The sequence below is a fragment of the Elephas maximus genome, chromosome 1 (assembly GCF_024166365.1).
Source record: "Elephas maximus indicus isolate mEleMax1 chromosome 1, mEleMax1 primary haplotype, whole genome shotgun sequence".
In the NCBI taxonomy this organism is placed as follows: domain Eukaryota; kingdom Metazoa; phylum Chordata; class Mammalia; order Proboscidea; family Elephantidae; genus Elephas; species Elephas maximus.
In genome coordinates this window covers 85166230-85173407 of record NC_064819.1, presented here as the reverse complement: position 1 = coordinate 85173407, position 7178 = coordinate 85166230, and the positions used below count along the sequence as shown (strand labels likewise).

At 37.8% G+C, this 7178-nt stretch overlaps 1 non-coding gene across 1 annotated transcript; it reads left to right on the top strand.

Moving 5' to 3' along the window:
• Positions 1-273: 273 nt before the first annotated feature.
• TRNAF-GAA (transfer RNA phenylalanine (anticodon GAA)) lies at positions 274-346 on the top strand. Its single transcript has one exon. It is a non-coding gene; the product is annotated as a tRNA-Phe (tRNA).
• The last annotated feature ends 6832 nt before the right edge of the window (positions 347-7178 follow it).

Sequence of the window (7178 nt, the reverse complement as noted above, 5' to 3'; positions counted from 1 at the left end):
TTTTCTGAGTAGTGTTTGGATCGTGGGACAGCCTGAGGTTACCAAGCAGAGAATCTTCTTCCTGTTTTACCTTCCATTCCTGGCACTCCTCCTCTACCAACCCATTCACGGTCTCCAAAAATTGGATCACATTTTTCAGACATAGATGGCAACAGACTTAATATAATTTCGGGTTTGTGAGTAGATAATACCGAATGAAATTTGTATTTATAAAGGCACATGTCTTGTAAACAATACATTGATGATGTATAACTAAAAGAGCACCCTCAGGCAGCCGAAATAGCTCAGTTGGGAGAGCGTTAGACTGAAGATCTAAAGGTCCCTGGTTCAATCCCGGGTTTCGGCAGGTTAATTTACCTTTGGATAATTATTATTATCGCTTTTTTTTTTTTTTTTTTTTTTAATGCAACAGTTGCATTGCAAGGCTTTAGGATTGTAGTAGCAATAACTGTAAATAAAGTTTAGCAAAAGCTTGTCCGGAAACAGGGTAGACAGCATGCTTAGCCTCTAAGAGGTGTAGGAATCGATCCCCAGCACCCCCGGAGTTTTCTTCTGTTTCAACACTGTTTAAACTCACACTTCAAGGAATGGAGCCCTGAGGTCGTCCACTAGTTGAGAACTCGGCTACCAGCCAAAAGACCACCGGCAGATTCTCCGAAACACTATGGAGCAGTTCTAACGTGTCCTATACTGTCACTTTGCGTCGAAACCCGCTCGACGGCAACCATTTTATTGTTTTTTTTTTCCCCCGAAGGAATACAGATGTAGTTCTCCAAATATTTTCCATACCATTCGTGCACATATAAAAAAAAAAAAACTTTTTTTTTAAAGTAAAAAAACATAACCCTGTGGATTGCCTTGAATGGCCTTCAATTCACAGGCTGTGATTCTCTACATCACCTAAGGAGACTTTGACAACGGAAGGAAGACGTTAAGAAAGCGGAGAAATGAAGAACCAGATACCAGAGGAATCACTTCAAACACCCGAATTGAAAGTGTGCACGTTAACAGGTGGTTCACCTTGGCTCCCATTTGTACTATTATTAAAGAGACAGAAAGGCAGAAAAAGGGATGGGGAAAGGCTGCTGCGGACAGTTTTCTTTAGTGCATTGTGTTTTCTGGGCCAAAGAATGGAGCAAAAGCAGAGAAGCCCATCTTAACTCCCACCGATTTCTCTACCCGTGCTCTGTCTAAAAATGAGAGATGGTCGGCAGTAGGTTCCGAGTCTTTTCAGATGAACGAGCGGCTGGGACGCTTAGCAAAGTAACGCAGACTGTCAGGGAATTAGAAGCCTTCCTAATACCAAAGTAGAAGAAATAACTAGAATCAACACATTCCCAGTTGGTATTCCATAATATCAGTTTTCCTGTATTTCCTCACGGACACCATTTTCCCTCTTATTTTCAATCTTTTAATAAAACATTTACTGGAAACCTCAGTTAACATCAGAAGGAGGTAGACCCACGTGAAGAAGCAGGGAATGACTTTTCTGTCAAAACCGAAAATAGATACAGGTAGTTTCCGACTTAGGCTATATTTGACTTATAAAGAACCGTACTTACCACCCGCATTTTGTGTGTGTGTGTGTGTGTGTACATCTTGTTAGTAATATGTTGTACCTACAATGTTGGTTATGTTATCGTTCCCATGCCAACCATGCAATATAAATAAAGAAGAAATTTATAAAAATACTGACAATTAAAGGCAAAAATAATGAAAACTAAAAAAAAAAGATATCCGACTTACTAAGAATAGACTCTGGACACTGTCCTTAGTGGGGCTCTATTACAAATAAAATTTGAATGGAGCGCTAGTATGCTGAATGCTTCCTTTGTAAAGCACCGCTGCTGCTTCTGTTACTTCACAATATTATCACACCTTGTTTGTATGACCAGTAAACTTCTAGGAATTTCCAGTCCACTACCAGTAACTTTCTAATGCTTTGTGGTTTCAAAAACGTATATCTCTGTATGTATTCCTATGGAATCAAAGCGTGTTTAGGAGAACACAGAATTTGATGTATGCTCCCAGCACTCCCATCTAGAATGTCATTACTTCTCAATTTTCTTCAAAGAAAATATCCATAGCAGGTAGTCAGGAGAGAGACTGCCTGGCTTTCAAGTCTGATTGGCCTCGGGTTGGTTTTGTTCCTGGTGTCAATTATTTATTTGTTTTAGGATGCATTTATCAACAGAGGTAATGTGGTCGTTTCATGTGTTAGCTCTTTTTCCTGTTGTCACTTGTTCTCTCCAGGCACTTTAAAAAAGCAGTAGGGAAAGTTGAGAGCTGCATGTGGGGAGAGTAAAACTGGCTTCATAAAATGAGTTAGGAAGTATTCTCTCCTATTTTCTGGAAATGATTGTGCGTAGTTTTTGCTAACTCTTTAAATATTCATTGGAATATTCTAATTAATATTTCTTTACCCGGTGGTTCTTTTTTTGGGTGAAGGAGTTTTAAAATTACTAAATCAAATATCCTTAATATAGTGCTATACAAAATACATATTCATATTAGGCAATTAGCAGCAGTTTGAGTTTTTTGATCCATTGACCCATTGATCAAATTGATCCATTTCAATTAAGTTGTGAAATTTATGTGAGTAGCATTGTTTATAGAATTTCCTTATTATTCTTCTGTTGTCTGTAGAGTTTATAGTGATATCCCCTGTTTCATTCCTGATTCTGATACTACGTGTTTTTCTCCTTTTTTTGGTTTGTTTGTTTTTGTCAGTCTTGCTAGAGGTTTGTTAATTTTATTCATCTTTTCAAAGAAACTACTTATTGTTTCATTGGTTTACTTTCAATTTATTTCTGCTCTTATTTTACTATTTCCTTACTTCTGCTTGATTTGAGTTTACTTTGCTCTTCTGTTTCTCTCTCTCTCTCTCTTTTTTTTTTTTTTTTTTTTTGGCTCTTCAAGTGAAACCCAGTGCTGTTGAGTTGATTCCGACTCATAGCAGAGTTATAGAGACTCATAGCCACTCACTGTTTGTTTTTTTCTTTTTTTCTTCAAGTGAAAGCTTAGTTAATTGACATGAGGCTTTTTTCTTTTCTTCAGTATGCATTTAGTGCTATAAAAATATCAGTACTGCTTTAGTTTGTCCCACAAATTTTGACATGTTGAATTTTTGTTTTTATATCCTAGAGAGAGACTTCCTCTTTGACATATAGATTATATAAAAGTGTGTGGATTAGTTTCCAACTCGGAAGATTTGTTTTATGTTTCTGTGACTGATTTCTAGTTTGATTCTATTGTGGTCAGAGAACACACTTTGTATGATTCAATTCTTTTAAATTTGTTGAGGTTTTTTTGTTGGCCCATAGTATATGCTCTATCTCGATACATGTTCCATGGCAACTTGCAAACAATGTGTATTCTGCTCTTGTTTGGTGAAATGTTATGGAAAGATTGATTAGGCCTGTTGGATGATGGAGTTTTGTAGTCCTGGTATATCTTCTCTGATTTTCTGTTTAGTTGCTCTTCAATTATATAGAGATAGGTGTTGAAGTCTCCAGCTATAATTGTGGATTTGTCTACAGCTCCTTTCAATTCAATCAGCTTTTTCTTCACTTACTTTGCAGCTCTGTTGTTTGGTACACACACATTAATCACTGTTATTCAGGTAGTCCCAACTTATGTCATGTTAGTGTTACAACGAAACACACTACAGTTTTTTTTCCTTATCATTAGTATTATGTAATACATTGTGTAATTTGTTACTGTCATCATATCTGTAGGTTTGTATGCAAGTTTTCCAACCTCCTAAGACAAATAAAACTTGGATTTAAAAGATACTGATAATAAAAAGCAATAATAATGAAAACTAAAAAGAAGAAATGAGATATTTGACTTACAGCAGAACCAACCAGGAAGGAGTTGTTAGAATGGAACTCTTTTGTAAGTTGGTGACTTCCCGTTCCTTTCGGGATTGATCCTTTTATCATTAAGTGATGTCTATCTCTGTCCCTGTTAATTTTTTTTCCAAATTTTTCATTATTTGATATAAATATAGCCACTTGTGTTTTCTTTTGATTAATGTTTGTGTGATATATCTTTCTTAAAATTTTATTTAATTTCTACCTAACTATATAGTTACATATACAAAATGAGATCTTTGTAGACAGCTTATACAGGCAGTCCCCGGGTTACAAAAGTTTGGCTTCAAGACAACCCCTTTTACCCTTTAATGTTAGGTAAATTTGCCCTCACTTTGAAATGATTGAGCCAACCCTACTCCAACAAATTGTTCATCACAATCACCTTTACATGCTGCATGTACAGCTTTTAATCATGGAAAACACTTCCAGCCTTTTCTTGCACTAAAGGAAAGCTAAATGAGAACCATATGCACCTGTTTTAGCTTATCTACAGTTTTCTTTAAAAAGTTTTTTACTGTGCTTTAAGTGAAAGTTTACAAATCAAGTTAGTCTCCCACATAAATATTTATATACTTCTTACTACATTTTTTGGTTTTTTTTTGTTTGTTTGTTTACTATATACTCCTAGTTGCTCTCCCCCTAATGAGACAGCATACTCCTTCTCTCCACCTTGTATTTCCATGTCTATTCAGCCAGTTTCTGTCCCCCTCTGCCTTCTCATCTCCCCTTCAGACAGGAGGTGCCCACATAGTCTCATGTGTCCACTTGATCCACAAAGCTTACTCCTCACCAGTATCATTTTCTACCTTCTAATCCAGTCCAAACCCTGTCTGAAGAGTTGGCTTTGGGAATGGTTCCTGTCTTGGGCTAACAGAAGGTCTGGGGACCATGACCTCCGGGGTCCTTCTAGTCTCAGTTAGACCATTAAGTCTGGATTTTTGACAAGAATTTGAGGTCTACAACCCACTGCTCTCCTGCTCCCTCGGGGGTTCTCTCTTGTGTTCGTTGTCAGGGCAGTCATTAGTTGTAGCCGGGCACCATCTAGTTCTTCTGGTCTCAGGCTGATGTTTATCTACAAATTTGAATTAAAGACTTAAACATACACTTAGGAATGGCTACCATTTCTTCTTCTGTTCTGGTTTTATTCAGATTCCTGTAGAGCATAGAGAGGGAAGAGAGGAGTGAAGAAACAGAGCTTCTAAGGGAAGAAACTAGAGTAAAATGAAAGGCTGCTATGTGAAATAATGAAGTTCAAAGCCTGAATAGGAACTTGAACCCTGGACCTTCAAATTAAAAATCTGATGATCTACCAACTGAGGTACCCATGCCTACTTATGTAAAGTTTCCTTAGCACCTCTTTTAGGATCCTATATGCTGGTTACAATACACTAGCCACTCCTTGGTAATCCTGTGGGGGCTCTTCTCTGTCCTACAGGTTCTTTATGAGTCAGAATTGAATTGATGGTAATGGGTTTTTTTTTTTTTTTTTTGGTTGTATGTGGTCAATTGGTTACATATTTCATGTGTTCAGATAGTTTTCCTTGAATTCTCCTTGTTGGCAAGAATATTTTGTTTGAAAGAGGTGCTGTCATCTATCGGGTCATTTCTCTTCCTTCTGTCTTTGCCTTGTATCTCTTTAGATTTTAACAACCAGAGAGGCGGTCCCTGGAGAAAGCACTACAGGCTTCTGACCATATAGCTAGACGTGGAGGACTTCATTACTTGCTAAATGTTGAGATTTTATCCCTACCTGCACTTATTTTTTCTGGAAGCAACACAAATGCTATTCTTCTTTGTATCCCTCTGCATTGTCTTGGACATTTTTATTGCAGCCTTGGGAAGAAAACGGTTGGAGAGAATTTGAAGACCTGTGAGAACGTACCATAATCATGGCAATGCACATGATCCTGGGTTTAATCTTCTGCATCTCTGTGCTTGCCTTTTAATGATGCACCTTGTCTACCAACGTGAGCCACTGCTTCTTCTCAGATTCTTTCTCCTCTTCCTCTTCTTTCTCTTTCTTCTTCCTCTTTCTTCTTCATGTCTTTATTCACTGTTTGTTGCCACATCCAAAGGAAGAGGATAATTATCTTGATGAATTAATGCACATTAGGATATACTGTTTAGAGTATGATCCTAGATAGTTCATTAGTCTTGACCTAAACCTCGAAAAAGACTGTAAAGTGATTCTGGGAACAAATGGGCAAGTTTTGGGGTGAGGTAAAGACTAACTTTCCAAGGAGGAAAGTCAGAATCTTTCCTCTGGGAAAAGAGTATTGTTTATTTCTTTAAAAACTTGGTGCTTCCAGGAAACCAAGGTTATGTGAAAACTGAGAGAATTTGTAATTTCTGTACTTAAGGGATTTGTGGATTACTCTTCTCTCCTGCCCTGTGAATATATAAAGCATAGGTGAACTCTATGGGGCAGTTGTACTCTGTCCTATAGGGCTGCTATGAGTCAGAATCAACTCGACGGCCCTGGATTTGGGGTTTTTTTGGTTTAGTTGGGGATGGGTCACAAAAATTGCCTTGGATTCATTTTGGGGTCAATACAAAGAGAACTCAGGGATGACTTTTAAGCAAAATACCTGAGGGGTTAGCATTTCAATGAGAAAAGCACCCCTCCAAGCTATATTGGCTCTCTTTTCCACACTTGAAGTAGCTTGAAAGTCACCGAATTGCAGATTAGACCTCTGAACCACTCACCAAAGGAGTTTTGGGACCCGCTACCTAGTTCCACCTTTCTTTCAGGTGATTCTTCTACTTGTTGATAGAGGATCAAATTATTCAAACCTATGTTACGAATGGATTATAATGTTTTCCTGGCTTTAAAAACAAGCATTTTTGACAGGTGGAGATCTTGTTTGAGCTTTCAGACCTTCCTCCATGGAACATTGTCATCTTATCTTTCAGACAGGAAAGGTCTGAACATACCAATCTTTGGAGCTGCCTCTCCTCATGCTATCATCTACACCCCTGTATTGAAGAGTTTACCTGTTGGCGAGTATGCCTCCACCCAAAAGCTTCATTATTATTAATGACTTATAGAAGAGCGCCCTTGAAGAAATACATCTTTTCTGATCATCGCACAGTTTATTAATGCTATGTAATTGTTTTCAGTGGTTTCAGCTGCTACTTGATTCCTTTTTGAATGTTGTTAAATTTTCTTCCAATTTCAAACTTAAGCATTTGAAAACAGAAACCAAATGCTCCCTAGCAACACTTTCCCTTCAGGTTTGGACTACAGCCAGATGAATAAGGCCTCTGATTCTGGGTCAGAAGACTGAAGGTTGGAGGCCC